Source organism: Saimiri boliviensis, chromosome 2, assembly GCF_048565385.1.
Source record: "Saimiri boliviensis isolate mSaiBol1 chromosome 2, mSaiBol1.pri, whole genome shotgun sequence".
Classification (NCBI taxonomy): Eukaryota; Metazoa; Chordata; class Mammalia; order Primates; family Cebidae; genus Saimiri; species Saimiri boliviensis.
Genome location: NC_133450.1, coordinates 116665680 through 116689051, shown reverse-complemented (window position 1 = coordinate 116689051; position 23372 = coordinate 116665680). Strand labels below are relative to the sequence as shown.

Here is a 23372-nt window from a genome sequence, read left to right as displayed (position 1 = left end):
AATTGATTTATACAATTAAAACAGATATATTTTACTCTGTGTAAATTATCTATCAATAAAGTTGTTTTTTAAAAAATAAGTAGAGACATGGAAAATATTAAAAAGACCCAATATATTAAATGTAATTAAGGGCAGATTAGCTATCACAAATAAAATGATTAGTGGATTGGAAGACATAGCAATAGATACTACATATAATGAATTAAAGAGAAGAGAATACATTGTAAAAATTAGGAGATAATATCAATGAGCTAGGGGACCACTTTAAACAGCTTTCAGCATGTGTAACTGAAGTTCACAAAGGAGAAGTGTGATGTGTGTTCGGGGAGGGAAAAACAGAAAAAAAATTTTAATAGATGAAAACTTCCCAAACTTAAAGAAAATTATAAACCTACAGTTTCAAGAAGCTCAACGAACCCCAAACATAAGAAACATGAAGACCACATCAAGACACATCATAATCAAATTGCTCAAAACTAGTGATAAAGAAGAAATCTTAAAAGCAGCCAGAGGCAAAAAAGTGACCTTACATAGAGAACAAAATAAGAATGGCAACATCCATTTTTCATCAAGAAACAATGCAGGAGAAGAGAGTGCGTAAAATTCTATAATTAGTAAAATTATTTTTCCAAACAAACATAAAGACATTTTTCAGATATGTGTGAATGAAAGAAATCACCACCAATAGACCCACCTTACAAATCAAGTTCTCCAGGAAGAGGAGAATGAAATAAGGTGAGTATATGGAGCTATACAAGGAATAAAGAGCACCTGAAAGACAACCACAAGTGTAAATTTATAATATTTTTCTATTTAAATATTTTTTTAAAATTGACAACTTAAAAAATTTACAATGTGTTTAGTGGTTTACAACATGTAAATAAGTAAAATATGTGACAGTAACATAAAGGCTGAAGAAAAATTGCAAGTATTGTATGGTAAAGTTCTTATTCTACATGAGAAGTGATATAATAACACTTGAAGACAGACTGTGATTTAAATAAGTACACTATAATCTGCAAAACAAATACTAAGAGTTACAATTACTAACGAGATAAAGGAAATAGACGAGAAATTAAAACATGTTCAATTAATTAATAAAAGAGTAAAGTAGAAATAGAAAAAAGCAAAACAGAAACTTAAACATTACAATAATCATATTAATGTAAATTGTCTAAAAATCCAATTATTAAGGCAGAGATTGTCAGAATGGGTAACTAAAAAAGACCCAACTATAAGCTACTTACACTAAACCCAGTTTCCATAGAGAGAAAGAAATAAGGTAAAATTAGAGGATGGAAAAAATGAGCCTTGCTAACATTAATTAAGAAAAGGTAAAGTGGCTATACTAATAGTAGATAAAGTAGATTTCAGGGCAAAAGATATTACTCTGGATAAAGAAGGCCACTTTATAATGATAAAAGGGTCAACTTATAAACTTACATTTGATTTAAAATGTTTCACTGGCATAACTGAGTATCAAAACACGTAAAACAAAAACTGATAGTATTGAAAGGAGAAATAGACAAATCCATAATGATAGAGATTTCAATGACCCTCTCAATAACTGGTTTGAACAATTGATAGAATAATTGATAGAACAATGACAAGATTTAAACAACACTATCAACAACTTTGATCTAATTGATGTTTATAGAACATTCCAACTAATCACATCAGAATAATATTATTTTCAAGTACACGTTAAATTTACCAACATATACCATGTTATAAAACCGAAAAATAACTGTGAATGATATTAAAAGGACTTAAGTAGTACAAAGAATATTTTCTGACCACAATAGATTTAAATTGGAAGATTTAAAATTACAGTCAGATACTCAGAAAAGTTTGGTTTTCAGAAATCAAGTAATATAACTTCTAAATAAACTCTAAAGAAAAAAGCAGAGTGAAATTTGAAAATATTTTGAACTTGATGAAAATAAAAATATATTAGGATTTGTGGAATAACTCTAAAACAGTACTTAGAAGAAAATTTATAGCTCTAAATGCCTGTAATACCAAATAAGTTCTTGTGTCAATGCCTCAACTTCCACCTTAAGAAACTAAGAAAGAACACATTAAAGTAAGCTAAAGAAAGGAAATAACAGAGTGGAAGTCAATGGAACAGAAAATAAGTAGAATATATTCATGAAACCAACCATGGTGTGTTGAAACGGTAGATATAACTGATCAACCTCTACCCAGTATGACCAGGAGAAAAAGAGATAAGACATAGGTTAGCAAATCAAGAGTAAGGTTTGATATCATTACAGAGTCTACACATATTAAAAATTAGAAAATATGAATAATTTTATGCTATTAAATTTAATAATTTACATGGATGAAACAATTTCTTGAAAGACACAAAATATTAAAGTTGACTCAAGAACTGAATAGCTTTACATCTATTAAAGTAAGATTTCTCAAACTTGCATTATTGATATTTGCATCAAATAATTATTTAATATGGGGCTATCTCACACATTGTAGTATGTTTAGTAACATTCCTGGCCTCTATTTACTGGATGCCTACAGCAATTCCTTTTCTTTGTTGTGACAACCAAAAAATGTCTACAGACATTGAGAAATGTTCTCCAAGGAGTCAAAATTACCCTGGATTAAAACACTATATTAAAAAAAAATAAACTTGTAGCTTCATCTCTGCCCACAAAAGTTGCAGGTCCAGATGTCTTTGTGGATGATGTTTATCAAATATTCAAGGATGAAATTATACTAATTCTATAAGAAAAACCTTTTTCAGAAAATTAAAAGAGACTGTTTCTCAACTAATTATATAAAGCAACAATTATCTTGATAACTGTAACTGTAAAGACATGACTAGAAATAAAGACTACAGATCAATCTCAGCATAAATGTAAAAATTCTGAATAATATTTTAGCAAATTTAATCCAACAATATGTAAAAGAAATAACACATAGTGATCAAATGGGGTTAATCTTAGTAACATAAGTACACTATAATCTGCGGTGTAATTCACCACATTAAGAAATTTTTAAAAATCATATGATAATCTCAATTTCAGAAAAGCATTTCACAAAATCTAGTATTTACCATTACTCTTTCACTCTAAGTAGGGTCTTTGCCTTCCTCCAGTATATCTTTGGAAGGCCATTATGTTCTCTACTGAGAACCTCAGGGAGGTTTCTCTGTACCTGAGCTCTCTGTGTTCATCCTGTTGGCCCATGCTGTTTGCCCTTGGTATCTTTATATGGTTTCTTTATGCATATGAAAGTAAATATCAATATACTTTTGATCTTCATCCTTTAATAGACTAAGTAATACACAATACAAAAGATCTCCACCTTGCTCTTTCCACCCAACAATACATCTTGGAGACATAAGTGTCCATTTTTGCCTGGAAAACAAATTTAAAAATATCAGAATCTCTACTTCCATGGCTCTTGGTAAACACGACAAAATGCTGTTTCCATTTGCTTTACTTTCAATCGCTGTGTGCCTCCTAGAATTTGAGGCATAATTATTTTGAATTAAATGTGTGAAATAATTTAAAATGACTTAAAGAGAATATAACAAAATTTATTAACAAAAATATAACCTCATATCGACATTAGTATCAATAAAGTAGAAAGAGGCTCAGGGAATTTCAAGTTAAATCTCCCTCATTTATTTCTACTGAAAATTAAAATCTAAAATTCAAAAATTTAAATTTGCTACTTTTTTCCCCCAGAAATAAACACTTGGCCAGAATATAAATGTTCTAATTCACTTGTTGAGAAATTTTGTATGAAAAAAGAAATGTGGTTGGGATATAAAATACTTGGCTTTATTAGATATGCATGGCAGTTATGCATTGGGAATACTAGTTCATTCGTTTCCTTAGAAAAATAAATCATTAGCCTGTTTTTCTGATAAGGAGAGTACTGTTCCTCACTAGCCTTTTAACAAAATTCTTGGTTGAACTAGAAAACTGGGGTCAGAAAACTCAGGTTAATCTGTCAAAATTCTCAAAAATGTGAAAAAAAATGGCAAAGTACTTAAAGCGAATATCAATGATGTTTTATATATCTTAGCTATAACAGTTAACTGTAATGGTTCATTTTCATTTAGAATCTCATTTCAATATAAACATTTCAAAAACTGCCTTTCTTGTAATTTTAACAAAATATCTGAAAGTGCTCTATTGAAAATAAAATATATGATAAGAGATTTGCTGTATTTTATTTCTCGTGCATTTCTGATTTTATAACAACATTATTATCTCCTGCCTAAGGATACTACCTGGTCTCAGACAGAATCCTTTAATTGTTTGAGAGACTTTGAGTAACTTTTTAACATATAAGATATAGTTGAGTAGACATTTTTCAAACTCTCTTCATACTAACTGTGATTACGTGGTCTTATGCAATGCAGGAAACTTTGTTAAAGCATTATGAAACTACCTGCTGACACACCCTCCTAACAGAGTTTGACTCTAAAGTCTCTTGGCTTCTGTTTGCTGTCCTTGGCTTCTTTTGAAAACAGACAATAACAACAAAACTTATACTTCTACGCGCCATCTGCTTTCTTTCCTATTAGTAAAAAGCTGGAAACAAAATCCAATCTAAATTAGCTAGGATTTGGGGTAAGAAAAACTCTCAGTGGGAAAGGCATTAATGCATATATTCAAAATATGCTTTTCCATTTTACTTAAAGTAGTGAAGTTCATTGTCTTTCAAGTGCTTCAAGCAATTCAAAAGAGTAAGATTACAAACTCACAATCTTTTGTGTTTACATTGAGCACATTAGAGAATTATGAATCATTTCCATTCAGTTGGTTCATTTAATTTTCAAAAAATATTATAAAATGAAGTAACTACTAGTATAAAGATATTTTTAGACGACATTTGATTGCAGTGCAAGGTAATTAACTTTACTAGAGTACCTTGAACTAATTGCCTTTATTTTTTATACATGTGCCATTATAATAAACAATTCATCCTACATAATAGTGTCACTTTTTCTCCCAAACTTGGGAGATGTTCTGAATTTTCCTCTAAATTTTGGTCATGTTTCTTAATTATAAGGAAAATATTTCTTCACCCTTACACCTCCCTTGTGGGAGAATGCTTTCATCTCTCTAGAAGTTTAATTGCTTTTCATGGAATGGCTCTTCTTTGCAATTAGGTCTATACTTGTATACTTCATGTGCTTTCTTTCATGTTTCTATTCAGTCATTTCTGTGGCAAATTTTCTGTCTCACCAATGTTTGTTTTCATCTTAGTCTCTGGTAACAATAACTTCTAAGTAGCCACATTCTTTCAACTGATAAAGATAGGCTCTCTGATCATTCTTGAAGTATGTTGGCACATTCGTTTTTGATTACTTTAATTGTTCTTCCCTTATACAGATAGTTAATGAATTTCAAGTTAAGATACTGTCGTATTTCTTGTTGGGTTCATTCTACTGGGAAAGTGATCATCATTGACAGGGTAAATAGAATATTTAACATATTAAATTATAATATTAAACATAGAGTCTTATGTTTCCCTGTTCATTAAATAATATGGGCTAGTTAAATGGTAGTGGAATTATTTGGCTTATTTCTCAGAAAAAAAATAAGTTTTTTTTGGTCATAAGTGGCAGTCGTCTGTCCAGATTTATGTACAAAGAGAGAATAGTAAAGTTCTAGCCAGATTATAACCTGTTTCTTGGTTTTCTTTCTAAAATTTTCATTCTACAGTCTCCCCAAAAACTCAATTAGTATTCGCATTATAGGTCTCTGATACTAAGATAGGAAAGGACCAGGTATCCTGAGCAAAAACGAAAGCCGCCAAATAAATGGAGTCCTGTGCACACTGTTTTGTTCTCTTACACAGAAAATCAATCATATTTACAAAGTATGGTCTCATGTTTGGAAATGGGCCAAAAGTTTCATTAACAATTCTGAATAGAGTTTAATGGTCCCAGACAGAAATTACCAGTAATGTTGGATAGTCAATTTGTATCTGTTTCTCCATCTATAAAGTTTAAAAAAAAAAAAACCAGCAATAATATCCAGTTACCTTAGAAATATATACATTGGCGCAGTTTCAGAGATGTGTATAAAAAGACTTTTCAAGTGACTGAAATTATCGTGTTTAGTAATGTTTTAAACCAAATCAATGCTCAACCACTAAAGTAGTCAACTGTAGCTAATTTATTCAGTTATTATTTGTTTATTGACTCATCTCTTCAAAAATACTTGTTGAGCCAGAAATGACACTAGGAAATTTTACTTAGCACTGTAGATACAGAACTGAACAAGAAGGACAAAGTCTGAGCTCTTGTGTAGCTTACATTCTACTTCAGGACTGAGGGCAAAACTAATGTAAAAGGGTTTTGTGATAGTAACTGAGTAGAGGTGCTCTTTAGAGTAAATGATCTAAGTCCCCTAATGTACCTAGCATTTCGGTACATTAGAAGTAACAGAGTGGTCCAGGCAGACGAGCATCAAGCAATAAGCCCTTAAGGGGGAAAAAGCTTATTCAGTTAAAAAAAAATTAATAGAAGACCGGCCTGTTGTGGTGGCTCACGCGTGTAATCCCAGCACTTTGGGAGGCCGAGGCAGGCGGACTGCCTAAACTCAGGAGTTTGAGACCAGCCTGGGCAACACGGTGAAACCTCATCTCTACTAAAATACAAAAAATTAGCTGGGTGTGGCGGGGTGTGCCTGTAGTCCCAGCTACTCGGGAGGCTGAGGCAGGAGAATTGCAAGAACCCGGGAGCTGGAGTTTGCAGTGAACCAAGATCACACCACGGCACTCCAGCCTGGGCAACAGAGCGAGACTCCATCCCAAAAATAAAAATAAAAAAGAGGAAGACCAAGATGGTTTAAAGGTAGTGCATGAGTTAGACTGGTATGTGATGAGGTTTTAAAAGTGCAGAGGGATGTATCATGTCCATCTTAGAAAACAGTATAAAAACTTCAGGATTATTCTAACTACAATAGGACACTTTTGTAGAGTTAAGTGGGGGAGTCATGATCTAATTTGATTGTTTGCTGTGTAGACAATGAATTCTAGGAACACAGAACAGAAACAAAGGCAATGGGTAGGAGACTCCTGAAGTCGGGTGAGCAGGGATGGCAGCAGTAGAGTTGGCAACCAGAGCTTGGATTTGTGGCATATTAGAGAGGAAGCTTAAAGGCCTCATTCAGTTAAAAAAAAATTAGAAGAAGAAGACTCATCTCTCCTTAAGTTCTACTCATTATAGAGTAGACTTAAGGAGAGATGAGAAAGAAAGGTGAATCAAGATGGCATCTACATTTTCTTGCTTGAACAACTGGGTAACAGTTGGTGGTCTTTACTCAGATGGGGAGATAGAATTAGGAAGGGCAGAAGGGCAGTGCGTCAAGAGTTTAATTTTAAGCCTGTTGAATTAAAGCTGCCTGTTAGATGTCTAAATGCTGATGTCAAATAGACAGCTGTATATGTGAATATGGCACTTCGGTCAAGGCTGAAAATACTCAATTAGCAGTAATAACCATGTAGATGGAATTGCAGGTGAAGAAAGGGTCACTCAATAGGAAAGAAAAGATTGCCCAGAACAGAGTCCTGGGTTTTTCCAATATATACAGGCTGAAGATAGGGGAAGAAGCCAAGCAAGGAGACTCAAGTTAGAGAGGAAACATGAGAGAATCATGACATAGAATTCACAGAATCAAGTTTCAAGAGAGGGGCAGTGGATTTAAAATGCTTCTAAACGATCAAGGAAATAAGAATTTTCCAAGGCAGAAATTACTGCTGGTCTTGATCAAGCTGGTTTCTAGGTATGAATTGGGAGGGAAACCTAAGGTGATGAGTAGTAGTTAGGAGAAGCAGGAGTTCTAGGCCAAGGGGGAGAATATGGGCCACATTTTATGTAGCTGCATCTCCATACGTTACCATTAAAGCTCATAAGCATTTTAAGAATTAATTCTTAACCTCGAGATTTTTTGTTTATTTTGATTGTATTGGGGGCATTTTTTTATTTGTCAAATATCTATTCCACTTACTTCATGTGCAAAGCACTGTCCTAAACTCTTGAAATTTTTATTAATGAAAAGGCGACCAAAGATCCTTGCCTTGACGTACCTTACCTTCTAGTGGAGGAGACAAACACAAAACAATAAAAATAGTAAATAAGTATATCAAATAGATGAAAAAAAAATGTGAAGTACAGCAGAGTTAAGAAAGCCCCTAACTCCTGGGGCTGTGATTTAAATAGGGTGGTTATCGTAGGCTTTATTAAGATGATGATGTTTGCGCAAAACACTGAAGAAATGTTTTGAGAGTCCAGTTAAGTAGTTACCTGGAGGAAGAGCATTCCAGATAGATAGAGGACATTACTGGTGCAAAAGTCCTGGGGCAGAGGCAAAACAGGGAGACCAGAATGGCTCTAGAGTGAAGTGAACAAGAGGAACAGTGCATGAAAGGTTATGGAGTTAGCAGAGACCACCTTAGGGACTCAAAAAATTTGAATGAGATGGAGAACAATGAATTTCTGAACTTGGAGAAGGGAGTGACAAGATTAGTCTCCCCTGACAATAAATCACCTAAGAGATAATGGTGCCTTGGATCAAGGTTGAAGTAGAAGTGACAAGAAATAATGAAGTCTGAAACCATTTCAAAAGCAGAACTGATAGGATTCTTTCATACATCAGCTGTTAGGTATGATAGAAAGAGAATAGCTGAGGATGACCACAGGGATATTGAACTAAAATCTTGGAGGATACAGCTACCAACAGTTGAGAGAGAAAGTGGCTGGTGAAGTAGGTTTAGGGATTCTTGCTACTTGCGATGAGACAGTCCAGTGGAGATGTCAAGTAGGTAGTTGGATATACAAGCCTGGAGTTTGTTACTTTGCACAGTGACTGCTGAGAGTTTCCAGAACCATGATAAATCTGTTAATACTAGTTCCTCAGCTTTACTTAAAGCCTTTTAGGTAAGTTCCTCAAATATACCAGATCAAGTCCTATGGGGATCATCAGAACAAACAAAACTGTAAATACCCACAAATCTATTTATAGGCAAAGAACACATCATGGGTGATGCTAATAGAGGAGGCTAACCAGGTATATTTATAGTTTCACTTACCCAGACTAAATGTTACAGAACGTTAAGCCTCTTATTTTAGATCCCTAGGGTAGGACAAAACTCAATTCAAAGTGTTTTCCTTATTATTTCTGCATCAAGTCTACATATTGAATATTAATAAAATGGCAGCAAGAGAGACGATTATCAGCAAATAAAACAACAATGTTATCAACGAATGGCAAAACTGGACACTGTATCATATGGTGAGAATCAAAAGAAAGATCTCCTTTACCCAGTTTATCTTTGGCAAATATCTGTCTGTATATGTGACTCTCATAAATTATGACAAGGGCAAAGTGATAATGACAGGCACATTCAATCCTTCAGAAAACTACAAGTTTTGAAAACAAAAAGGAAAATGGGCAATGACCATACCTCTCATATGAGATATCCAGTGCAATTAATGATTGCCATTACATGTTTCCTATTAGCCTGACTTGCATCTGCACAAGGAAAAGTTCAGGGTCTAAGAGCTAATCAGGAAAAAATATCACTAAGCTTTGGGGTCAGTTAATTAACAGTAAAGTCATATTTTTCACGGATTAAGTCAGGCTCTTCCTTTGACTTCGTTTAATTGCTGCTTTTAAAGACCACTGAAATAGTACTCTCGCATACAAAAAAAAAAAAAAAAAAAAAAAACATTGAAATTGATCTGTTCTCTTGAGGTGTGATGAGACTAGAACTTTAAAAGAATGGGGTGGAAGTGTAAATTGGCATTATCTTTGTGGAAAGCAAGAGATATTGTGGGTTATGTGGCAATACATATTACCGTGTAATAATATATATGTGGCAATACATATTTAGTGGCATAGAAATGTTGGTACTTTTATCATATTTAGGGTTTGTCTTAAGGAAATGTGGATAATGATTAATGTATAAGGGTGTTTATCTCAGCATTATTTATAACAGCAAAAACTTGGAACCCTAACGGCCAAACATAAAGTCTTCAAATAAATTACAATTAATTGGCATATTATATAACACTAAAAAAGGAAAATACAGAAAATAAGGGACATAAGAAAATCTTTATGATTTAAAGTTGAAATTCATTGAAGCAGCATGTGAAAGCTGACATATACATTATATAAAAATATTTATGCATACTTCTTAGACATACAGAAATGAAATACAGAAAGTAATTATTTCTGCATTGTAGATAGTGGGTTCCGATTAATTTTGTCACATTTCTTGGTTTTCCATGTTTCTTTTAATAATCAGCATGTATTTATTTTATAAATAGAAACATAATACCACCTGCTCTTTAGCAAACAATATTGTAAGCCTTTCAGTTTAGTTTTTCTACATCTTCAATTTTTGGTCACTTTAGGAAAAAATATATCTGGGTGTAATTTCTGTTTTCTTATTAACCTAGTACTTATGAGGAAAAATGAATTTAATTCTTATGAATACATTTCATAGTAATTCTTGGACTAGATATTGTTATAGCTTATGGCCCATTCCAGAGAGCAAATTTAGATGCTAAAACTTATGTTTTGTTTTAAATTTCTTTGACTTGGAAATTAGTGTTTTTCTATTTTTATCATTTGATAGTATAATACCCTAATTGCTCATAGAAAATAAAAATATTTAATTTTCTATATATTTCATGTGTTTTATAATATATTTTGAATTCAAATATATTTTATTTCCTTTTATGAGAATAATAATTATAATTTTCTGAAATATCGAAAGAAAACATTTATCTTTTTGGTATCAATATTGAATAACTATGATTCTTGTCTCCACTATGAAATATATGACATAATTCTCAGCAAAAATGATGACTAAAAGGCTAATAAAACTTTAATTTTGATATAAGTGAAGGTGCAGCCAGGTTCAGCCATGAGGCTCTGAAATACTTTCTGTTTATCAGGATAAAATCAAACTGTCAGATTCTGTCACCAAGTCTACTGAGACGCAAATAAAACTACCTGTTGACAGATATGGCTGTGCTGATAAAATCTATCACATGGATATTTCTGCATATTTCTGAAGAAAAAAGATTCTGCCATTTTTAATAAGCAAAAAGGCTAATTTTTCATTTCAAACAATAAAGCATTTCTTTAATAACATAAAGGGATATCTTAGCAAATACAAAATAGTCTCCCTCTGAGAGAACTTATATTTAGAAAAACATCTATATTTATTTCCACTTTTCACAGCACTTGAAAAGAGCCAGATATTTTAATGACCAATGACTATGATGTCCTTATATTGATAATTTCCATTCCTCTTCCTAAAATGCAAATTATTTATTGATTTTTTAGGTGCTGAATCCCTTAAAATCTGTACTTAGTACAATATTTTAAAATACTGTAGGCACAACTTAATCAAAAATTTCCCACACAAACAACTAACATTTATTAACTGATTTGATCTTAAGCTTATTAGCATTGCTAGCAATAATTAATCCATCTGCCAAGGTAGCAACTCTTACACCTAAATACATGATTCTGATTCATGTCAATGCTGAAAGAGTCATGTCTCTTTCAATGTGATCTTCAAAATCATCTGAGAGGACTTGAATGCATTTAGATTTCTGTGTCCCACACTGGATCTACTGAATTAGAATCTCTGAAAGGGAAGCTCTGGCAATCAGCATTTCTTATGCACCCCAGGTGATACGCATTATACTGACGTTAAATTGAACAAAATACAGTAGACCAGCATTTAGATATGGGTTGTAAGGAATGAATAAACTGTAATTTTCAAATGAGGGTAAATTTTTTTAAGCCTACCTACCTATCTATGCTGACTTTTTTTTTTTTTTTTGAGAATACTTCGTTTTTTTTAGATCAGTTTTAGGTTCACTGGAAAACTGAGAGAAAGACACAGAGATTTCCCATATGTCCCTTGCCCTGACACAGGTGTAGCTTCCCCCATTATCAACATTCCAATCCAAAATGATACATATATTATGTTGATGAATCTACATCGATACGTCATTATCACCCAAAGTCCATAGTTGATAAGAGGGTTCAATCTTGGTATTGTACATGGGTGTAGCAAATGTATAATGACATGTATCTACCATTAGAGTATCACACAGAGTATTTTCACTACCCTAAGAATTCTCTGTGCTTTACCAATTCATTTCTCCTTCCCCTCTTACTACTGGCAACCACTGATCTTTTTCCTGTCTCCACGGTTTTGCCTTTTTCAGAATCTCATGTAGCTCAAATGATATAGTAAGTAGCCTTTTCACCTTGGCTTCTTTTACTCACTAAATTACATTTAATTTTCCTCTATGTCTTTCCACGATTTGATAGCTCAAGCTTGTTAGGTTCTTTTTAGTGCTAAATAATAGTTGTCCTCACCAGTATGCAACATACCTATGAACAAAAAAGCACATGTAACCCCTGAATCTGTAATAAAATTTAACAAATAATAATTAAAAAATCCATTGTCTAGATGTACCACAGTTCATTCATCTACTGAAGAACATCTTGGTTGCTTCTAAGTTTTGGCAACTATAAATACATACATATATATATATATATGTATCACAAACACATGCACACACACACACACACACACACACGCAATTATTTTGACTATTCCTAACATCTATGGATAAAATGTGTTTTCAGTAATAATTTTGCTACTAGTACTACTAGCTCTAGTTATCTAATAATAAGTTTTAAATATCTTGAGATCTTGAGATATAGAAACACAACACGCTCCCCTTTCATGGGCAGATGCATTTTCAGAAGATATCATGTTGTTAACAAATAAGATGCCTTTGGTGATTCTGAGACCACTCTCCCTCAAAATAATTCCACAGACTCCGCTGCCCTCAGATATTCAACAGTGCTGAGGATACTCTTTTTCTGCATAATATCTTTGTGGTTGTGTCCATGTGCCATATTCATTATGGCTGTAAGATATTAGATACTAGAACAAGGAAGAACAAGGAAAATATTAAGAATGCATGTTCCCTTGCGTGGATGTGAATGGTTTTCTGAGCTTGTAATCTCTCTAGTCATTTTCCCATTTTCTCAAGATTATGCTCAATTGAGTAAACAAAAATGAAAGAAACACTCTCCCAAACACTGCAAAACTAAGAAAAAATTATTTTGGAGGTCATAATGAAGGGGATATTTTAAAAAACCAGTTCATCTCTGTACATTTGAATTCCTATGATGAATTTTAACTTAGAAGTTCCAATATGCCAGGGCCAATCTTTATAGGTGTGGTATTTAATCCTAACCAACCTAAGGCAAGCATTTAATAGGTATGTTGTGGACCAGAATACCATGAAACACTACTTTGTACTATGACTTAACATTTCTTGTAGTTCAAAATCACTATTTTTCTATAGAAACTTGGGATATAGCACATCTCTACATTCATAAAGCATATAAATGGTTTCTTTTTGCACACCATCCTTCAATTTTCCTTTGGAAAATCTGATGCCCATATTTTCATGCAAGCATTATTTACTTTTTGATTGAAAACACAAAGTCATTTCTATTTATGAACACTTTCTTGTAATAAAACCTGGCATTTCTCATCACTACCATTTGCAGTCTACTTTTATAAAATTTAATGCATGTCAAAAATGTGCATCATCTGGAAAATAAAAAGACAAAGAAGGAACCTTCTATATATGAGTAAGTGTCATAAATGGGCTTATCAAGGAAAGAATTCTCATAGTCTAGACCTAGCCTGTAGAATATGGTAGCTGTTAACAACATGTGGCTTTTGAGCACTTGAAATGTTCAAATTATAATGAGCTATAGGTATAAAATACACCCAGGACTTTGAAGACATGTAAAAATTGATAAAATGTCACATTAACAATGTTTCGTATTCATCATATGATGAAATGATAATATTTTGAATAAGATAGTTAAAATATGCAGTTAAATTGATTTCACATGATTTTTGTGTTTTAAAAGTTTTCTTTTTTTCATGACATGGTTACTAAAAAAATTGAAATTAGATATGTGGCTCACCATCTACTTCTATTGGAAAGCACTCATCCAGATTAAAAAATGTACTCCATTTTTCCATGTAGCAATTAGTATTGGGAATATTGGAGATTGTTATATTGTTATGGTAGTGGGAGGGTTTCTATAGAAACTCCTCTATCTACTGGTTGTAGGTGGATTAGCTGGCCTAATTAAATCTAAGCTGTTAAAAGAGCCCCAGAGGAAGGAGCAGGAAGGAAATGTGGACTCCAGCAAGCTTTCCACGTCTGCAGGTCACACACTCCTGGTTGACTGGTCTGCTTAGCCAAGCTGAAACTGGTCTTTTTGTCATGTTGGGCACATTAATTGGAGAGCAGATTAATTTGCAAGAATGAGATAGTGCTTTTTAAAAGGTGATTTAAAATTCAAAATGATGGAAATGGAATCAAAGCATGCTTATCTGATCATTCCTCAGGGTCCATCTTGAAATCTCTACCATTTTTCTATTTTCATTTTTAGAAATCAAGTACACAATAAAATGTCTCAGAGATTCCCAAACATCATGCTCTACACCTCAGCACCGATAACTATCCTTCTGTGAAAGACAGACGAGGAATTTTTGTCATTAGACACATGGGGATTATAATTGAAAATAAAATCTGCAGGTTTAGTCAGTTTTCCGCATATGCAAATGAGACATAAATATCACTGAGATACCACCAAATATATTTGTGACTGAACGGAGGAATTTTTGCCTGTAATGAACTAGAAGCTTACAAGGAATTTGAGAAAGCATCATCACCTCTAATATAGCTCTACCACAGTCTAATGTAAGACTAATAAGAACCTATATTTATGCCCATTTTATAGTTATGAATAAGTTTATGTCCCTTATAAACATTTAATCCTTACAAATAAGAATGACATTATAATTTCCATTTTGAAGACCAAAAAAATGTTCAGGAAAGAGAATTATCCATCCACTTGCAATTGAATTTTCTGACTGTACATCTTCTGATATCACAGTTAAAATGCAAAATCTGTATTGCCAGCCTAAAGACCAAACCTGGAACTTTCAGGCAATCCTGTAAATACGAATGACATAAAGGAAAAAATAGGTGTGACTCTTCTATGGAATACAGTTTATTTAAATAATGTGTCCTTAATTTTGGAATTTACAGAATATGAACTTGGAGAGTTTTTCATTTTTTTAGGTATCATGTGTATGCTTCTCATTATATGGTACAACAAAACCACATCTTACTATCATTTGATAATCAAATCTGCATTAATTTTAATTCCATAACCTGATATCTCTGGCCCAAAGCAGGTTATCAGAAGTCCTCACACAAAATATATAAAATGGCACAATCTTAGAAGGGCTCAAAAATACTGAATGAAAGGAACTTTTATGGCTACACCAAATAATTAATTATGGAATTCATTTGTGGAGAGATTTAGGTTTGCTACAGACATGCTGGACTCTACAAAGTTAGAAAAAAAAAAGCATTAAGTAATAAGTGGAAGTTTTATAAAATGAAAAGTAAGCTACAAGTTTACCAAATCTAACTGACACCTTTCTGTAAATCTATTCCGATCACAGTTTTAGGAAATTAAATATAGCACTGGTTCTTAAATATTGTCTTTAATAAAGAAAATTAAAAATCAATCAAAGCAGAGTTACAAACAACCTAGATCAAGTCCACACACTCAAAGCATGTACTGGCCTTAACATATCTGGATTCAAATCCAACAAGGATGACTTTGTCTTGTGTCAACCAAGTGTTAATATATTTTATATCTTATGACTATTCAGCTATAGCTTATTGAATGAAACGGAGTGGTTGAAAGAAGAAATGAATGGCGGAAAGGTATACTAGTGTGTACATGTACTTATGTTTGTTTTTCTACACAGCATTGATGGTTGCAGGGCTCCATCCCCATGTTTGCACTGAACCTTCTCTACAATAGGCTTCTGGCATTCAGCAAGTAGTACTAGAAGGGGCTAAGCCTAAGAACTTTCCTCTGTGCCAAACTGAACTGTCATTTCAAAAATTAAACTCAAAGTTTTGCCTTTATCAGCACTGTCAGTCTAAATAAACAGAAAGGCCCATTTCCCAAAGTAGAAAACCATCAGTATCAGAGAGAAAATGAACTCTTTATAATCTAAAGAAATAACATTGGTCCTAAAAATGGTTGATTCCCCTTAGCCCTATGTTTAGCTAACATGCCTTCTTGCCAGTTTGTCAGACATCATACCATAATACAGTGGCCTTGGACTCATAAATACCTGGCAATATCACTCAGAAGCTGAGCCATACAGCTGGCTTGATTTTATATATATTTAAAAATTTTATTGAATATTGAATGTATACCAAAGAATATTTATAAAATATATTTAAAAATTTATAAAACTCACACTTGGGCATTCCAGATGATGAAGACAGAGTAAAAATGTTCTTACTTTTTAGATCTATGAAATACAGGAATTTGAGGTTGAGCCAGAACAAAAGAATGCATCTGTTAAAGCAATAGTTGACCAACATGCCTGGGGACTTCTGGTTCAATTTCTGGCTTAGTTACAGTTAACACATGGAAAAGATGGGTTGGAACAGAAAGTGGGCCCGATTTCACTATGCATAAGCTACAGCTATGGGGCACACAATTTAGAATGTTGAATGCCACCATCTTTCCTTCCTTACTTGAGTCATGTAACACAAGGATTTTAGGCTTAGTAGCTGCAGGTGGCTTTGCACTGCACTTGGTGCCCAGAAGTCTCAGTCTCATCCTAATCCATTCCTCTTTAATTTCTGGCATGAAGAGGTAGGGAGGAGGGAGAGGTAGACCACTGCCCAATAAACAATTAGAATGTTTTTCTTTTTTACAAAATTAGAATTATTCCCCTATTATTTCCTACTTCAAAGCATTTCAGATTGATTGTATGTTTTATCAATTTTTATTTACAATGAAGATTGCATTTTTGGAAAAATAAACTTTAAAAAAGACAAAATAGGTGGCTTCATCCCTTTATTTATGATGCATATTAAATGTACTCAATGCTTACTAGCCTTTGGGCCCTTAAACACATGTCAGAGAGAAAGACAGACTCTGACATTACAGTTTATACTTTACTTGACAATAAAAACCAAATCACATTCATAGAACTCTACTGGGAATTTTTTCTTACTTTTTTCTGTCCACCAGTATGTGAATTTCTATAATATTAGCTCCATAATAGTAGCAGCAAGTTGTAGTTCCCTGAGAAGGAGGGCCCCTATTGCTCCTCCAGGTGGAGATGATGAGACAGGTCCTTCTGAGGAATATAATTCCAAAGAGAAGTCAGTGGCCCCGGGATACCTGGCACAGATAGCTTAGCTGCAGGTTGTGTACACCAGATGCAAGCACACTTGCAAGTTTAGCCAGTTTGCTGTTGAGGGCCAGATTTGGGGAAAATGCACCTCCTCAGAAAAGACTCTCCTGGCTCTCTAATATCTTGAATCAAATATGCCATCAATTGGAAAATGCACTATCAAATTAAAAGCAGATAAATGGCAATTTTCTAAAACAAATATTAAAAAGAAAAACTAAATCAGACCAAGTCTGGGTTTTAGAGTTGAATATTTAGTCCTTTATATTATATTCCATAATAATTCAATTAATTTACATATTATAACCATCTCTGTGTTTCTCTTTCCATATGCCAAGATAAACAAGTATATATTTGGGGATTATAAAATATTTGAAAATGGGTCCTATATACATATATAATATTATTCAAATATGATCATATTTAAAAACTTGTTAAGCAACCCTTAATAAGTAGGTTAGTTTTCTTGAAAATATTCCCAATTTGGCAAATATTATTGAATTTAAAAATAATACAAGGCAGAAGTAACAACATATTTTTCAGTATCCAATTGGTGTCAAGCACCAGCAAGTAAAAACGCTGTCTACAGTGTTCTAAGTTTAGAGTAGTTCTGGAAATATATTTGTAACTAAGACAAAAATTCTCTCTCCTTTAAAGGTCATGATGTTTAAAAAAAAAAAAAAAAAAACAATATCAGTGGAGCCAAGATGGCCGACTAGAAGCAGTAGTGATCAAAGGCTCTCATCTAAAAGATCAAAATAGCATGTGAATCCTGCACTGGCAACTTAGGCATCCAGGTTCTATCGTTAGAACTGACTAAGCAGCTGGCATGACTCATAGAGAGGAAGGAAGGGCAGTAGCCCACCTGAGAGCCACACAGGGCAGGGGAGCCCCCATACCCAGGGAGTTGCTCTGAGGAATCCTGGCAGCCCAGATGAGTAGGTTTTCACCCCTCCCAGCACAGCACAGGCCCTCCACCAAGGAACAGCCAAAGTGCCTCATTAAGTGGGTCCTGCTTCCTGTGCCACCCAACTGGGTGAGACCCCACCAACAGGGGTTGTCAGACATCCTATGCAGGAAAATTGCTACTGGCATCAGGTTGGTGCCCTTTGAGGCCAGAGATCCCAGAGGAAGGAGCAGGCACACATCTTTGCTGTTCTCCAACATCCTCAAGTGACAACTCCAGAGAAGTAGGACCTGAAGTGAATCTCCAGCAAATTGCAACAGCCCTACAAAAAAGGGACCTGACTACTGAAAGAAAAACAAACAGAAAGCAGCAACAGCATCAACAAAACAAAAGTCTCCACAAAAACCTCATCAAAGGATCAGCAGCCTGAAAGAGTGAAACTAGACAGACCCATGAAGATGAGAAAGAATCAACAAAAAACATTGAAAACCCAAAAGACCAAAAGGCCAAATTGCCTTTCCTCCTCCAAATGAATGCAACAAGAGCAATCATTTGTCCAGCATGGGCACAAAACTGGATGGAGAATCAGATAAATGAATTGATAGAAGAGGCTTCAGAAGGTAGATAATAACAAACTGCTGAGGTAAAGAAGCATGTTCTAACCCAATGCAAATAAGCTAAAAACTTTGATAAAAGGTTAGAGGAGCTGTGAACTAAAATGACTAGTGTAGAGAGGAACATAAAAGACCTGCTGGGGCTGAACAATGCAGCACAGGAACTTTGTGAAGTATACAAAAATATCAATAGCTGAATTCATCAAGCAGGAGAAAGAATATCAGAGATGGGAAACCCCAAGAAACATAATCATCAGATTCTCCAAGGTTGAAATGAAGGAAAATATGTTAAGAGCAGCCAGAGAGAAAGCCCAGGTCGCCTACAAAGGGAAACCCATCAGACTAACAGCAGATTTCTCAGCAGAAATCCTACAAGCAAGAAGAGAATAGGGACCAATATTCAACATTCTTTAAAAAATAACAATAATTTTTAACCCAGAATTTCATATCCAGGCAAACTAAGTTTCATAAGTGAAGGAGAAATAAAAACCTTTTCAGGCAAGCAAATGCTAAGGGAATTTGTCAGCACCAGTCCTGCCTTGCAAGGAAGCACCAAATATTAAAAGGAAAAACCACTACCAGCCACTGTAAAACACATGAAAATATAAAGAGTAATGACATTATGAAAAAATGGCACCAACTAGTATGCAAAATAACCAGCTAGCATCATGATGTCAGGGTCAAATGGACACATAACAATATTAACCATAAATGTAAATGGGTTAGATGCCCCCAATAACAGACACGGACTGGCAAGTTGGATAAAGAGTCAAGACTCATCAGTGTGCTGCATTCAAGAGACACATCTCATGTGCAAAGACATACATTGGCTCAAGATAAAGGGAAGAATCAATATTGCTTTTTGTCATCATTATTTTTACTCTAATTAATTTGGGTCTCCATAAATGGAGAAACTATGCCTTTATATCTTTGCACCCTTAAGCCATGTCTCCGTTCTGAGAATCCCCAAATTTCAACACTGTGAGCCTCTGACTCTTAGATTAGTATAGCATCTTCATTGCAGGAGTATAAGAGGAAGAGGAAGGTGGCTTGAGCTTGGGTGATGGCAATACACTTGGAGAAAAGTAATAGATTCAAGATATTTTTGAAGATAGAATATGATAAATTACAGAATATGATATATTAAATGTAGAGGAACATGAAAAATGAAGGGTAAAATATGAATCACAAGTGTCATGGAGGATAATTGTGCCAGTGGCCGAGATGGAGAAGATTGGGAGAGAGAAAGTTGTGGGGGAGGAAATGGGAGCTCCATTTTGGTCGTAGTCCATTTTACAGGCCAGCACACACTCCTCTTGCTTTACTATATTCTTTCATTATTCTTTCAGACATCTATGGACTTGATAAACTGGCAAATTTTTAGAGTCCCGGCATGCCTTTCTGTCTTAATTTCTATGAAAACATGTCTCAGTTTTAGCTGGGCATTTTAATGTCTACCAGCCTGTAGAATCCTAGGATAAAGCTACTTTCCCTAAGCAATGCCTCCAAGATATTGCTCCGTCATGTTCTTGCTTCTCTAGGTTTGCTTTTGGGAAGACTGATATCCATCTAAATCTTGTTCCAGTATTAATAATCTTCTTTTGTATCCCTTTAGTAATGTTTATAATTTGTCTCTTTACCTTCAGTTTCTGAAATTTTATACCAGCATATTATAAATAGAGACATTTTTAATATTTAAATTATTAGCTTTGTATATACTTTTAAAGACTGATGAACCTTATTTTTTAATTTCTGGGGCCTTCTCATCTTTAGTTATTTAAATATTTCCTCTTTCCATTTTTTATTTTCTCTCAACCTGAAGTGACTACGAAATGAACACTAGAATTTTTGTGTATATAATCCATGTCACAGCCTTTCTGAGGGTCTCTCTAGGAGATTTCATTGCCTTTTCTTTAATTCTCAATTTTCATTTCTGAGATTCTGAATTGGCTCTTTTACACAAAAACATGTTCCTTTTTCATGAATATTCTACTTATTTTTCTCAGTACAGGTATCAATTATATTCATTTTCACATTTTTTCTCTTTGCTTTATTATCTTTCTTTGTTCCAGTGTAAGCAATTCATTTATTAATTCTATTGTGTTGCTTTTAGACTCTTGGTTTTTCTCAGTGCTTGGAATTCCTTGATTGCGTGTGAAATGGTGATATCTTGCTAAACAGTATTTACATGGGTCTAAGGCCTGCTAAGGGGAGAGGGGAGAGCCTGCTGAGAAGCTACTGTGGCTGTTTCTCAGTGAGCTCTGAGGAAGAGTGGGACATACTTCCTGGTGCTATACCTGGGTAGTTTGTCCTCTGGGTGTGGATGCTTTCTATTTCTCCCAGCCTTTGGTAGCCATCTGGATATGGCGATGTCCCTCAGACCCAAGCTCACATACCCCTGCCACTACTTGGAGACAAAAATCTCTGTCACAGCAGCTTGGTTCAGGTTCTGACAGTGCTGATTCACTTGGCTGTTCTTGCTTCCTACCCTTCCGATGATTCCTCCTAGACCTCCTCCTAATTTCAGTATCCAACAACTCCAATCCTATTGCTACAATCTTATTGTTTGCCATCTTCTGGAATTTTTAAGCATTTTTCTTTTCTTTTCTCTCTTTTTTTTTTTTTTGAGACAGGGTTTTACTTTTGTGCCCAGGCTGGAGTGCAGTGGTGCCATCACGACTCACTGCAGCCTCAACTTCCTCAGCTCAAGTGATCTTTGCACCTGAGCCTTCCATGTAACTGGGACCACAGGCATGTGCCACCACATCTGACTAAATGTTTTTTTTTTTTTTTGTAGAGACATCATTTCACCATGTTGCCCAGATTGATCTCCAGCTCCTGGACTGAAGCCATCTGTCCACCTTGGCCTCCCAAAGTGCTGAGATTATAAGTATGAGCCACCATACTCAGTCTTCTGAGAATTTTCTGTTTGTGTATTCCCTATTCTTTTAGTTTCTATACATTATTTATTTATTTGTTTAATTGCTAATATTATGTCATTCTTACAGACTTTATGTAGAGAGGAACAACTTAGCTTATGCTCAGCACACTGTATTGAAGAAGAAAGTTATATGTTAGATATGCAAATAGAGATATTTGTAGGCTCATGTAGGTACAAATCTGGGGATGGAGGAATGAAATACTGGACTGGAGTTTCTGACACTTAGATGAGAGTGCTAGCATCATAGGAAGGGTATTAAAAGCTGTGTGTTCAATAATGTAGTATATATTGATACATTATGACAAGAGAAATAGTAATATAAACATAAGAGTTCTTGAATTAGGATACTTAGAAGTGATAGTTACTAATATTTTAATAATAAAATGACTAAATTATTTTAATAATCTTACGTATTTGAATTATGAAACTTTTACCCTACCTTTTGGCTACTGTTTGAGGACTAAAATACTGTTCTATATGTGGCACAATGACAATGATGTATATTGAAGAGAAGAGAGGTTCATTTTTGTTCTTTAGAATCAATAAACAATTAACACTATCCCAATGGTAACAGTACTATGATTTAGTCATTTCTTCTACTAGCATTAGTGATTTCTGTGCTAAACACCCTAGAAAGAAACTGCCTAAGAAAGAAAATAGATATTTGCCTGCACTAAATTTGGGGAAAGGGTGTTGGGTTCTTCTGTGACTTTAAATACTGAGGTTATTCTTGCTCCAGGCAACCTGAACTTCCCTTTCCCACAAGCTTTACACATGCTCTGTCTCACTTTTATTTGGTTTACCTATTCAAAAAACTGCTTACCATGGCAACTCTTGTCTGCATGACAGGCAGTTATAATTTGCTTGAAAAAACTGCAACGAAGTGTCATTTTTCATAAACCCTTTATACTAAAATGTTTTCTTTCTCAGGGATTTCCTCTGACTTGGTTGTGGTCTCCTGGTTTTTGCCAAAAGATTGTTTACAGAGAAAAACACTATTAAGAAAACCCATATACTTGGACAATGTTAGTGAGGGGCGGTGTTGGGATTGTTATGGCCTCTCAAAATAAGAAAATAATTGACTCTCTGGCTCTTTTTGGTACCATGGAAGCAGCATTCAAAGAACCCTTACCTGAACCAAGTAATTGTACATTATATAAAAATGTACTTTGGATTGAAGTGCTGTGAGGTATGAGGCAAAGAGACAGATAGAGAGCCAAAAATAAATGCAACCCAGTTTAAATCCCACTCTGTGCCTCTGGGTATGTATTCCATTCAGAAAAATTCAAAAATAATTCCAAAAACCCTGCTATGGCATTGTGTGGTTTGAGCTAACAATAGCAAAGAGGTTTAGTGCGATCATGAACAATTATTCGCATGAATACATTCACAGATTCACTGAATTGCCTGCCAAAAGGCAGTGAATGTCGGACAATACTGACATATTTTAAATTCAAATATTGGTATTTCTATGATATTTATTTCTGTGACATAAACATGTTTAGATCAATATGCTACATGTCACTAGATTTGTGATTCAAGCACCTCAAAA

At 34.3% G+C, this 23372-nt stretch overlaps 1 long non-coding RNA gene across 1 annotated transcript in view; it reads left to right on the top strand.

Annotated features, from left to right (window-relative positions):
* LOC141582750 (uncharacterized) overlaps positions 1–21808 on the top strand; it is a 260745-nt gene extending 238937 nt beyond the window's left edge. The window contains exon 4 of the long non-coding RNA XR_012515626.1: positions 21677–21808. This is a non-coding gene — a long non-coding RNA (uncharacterized LOC141582750). The remainder of the gene's footprint in view (positions 1–21676) is intronic.
* The last annotated feature ends 1564 nt before the right edge of the window (positions 21809–23372 follow it).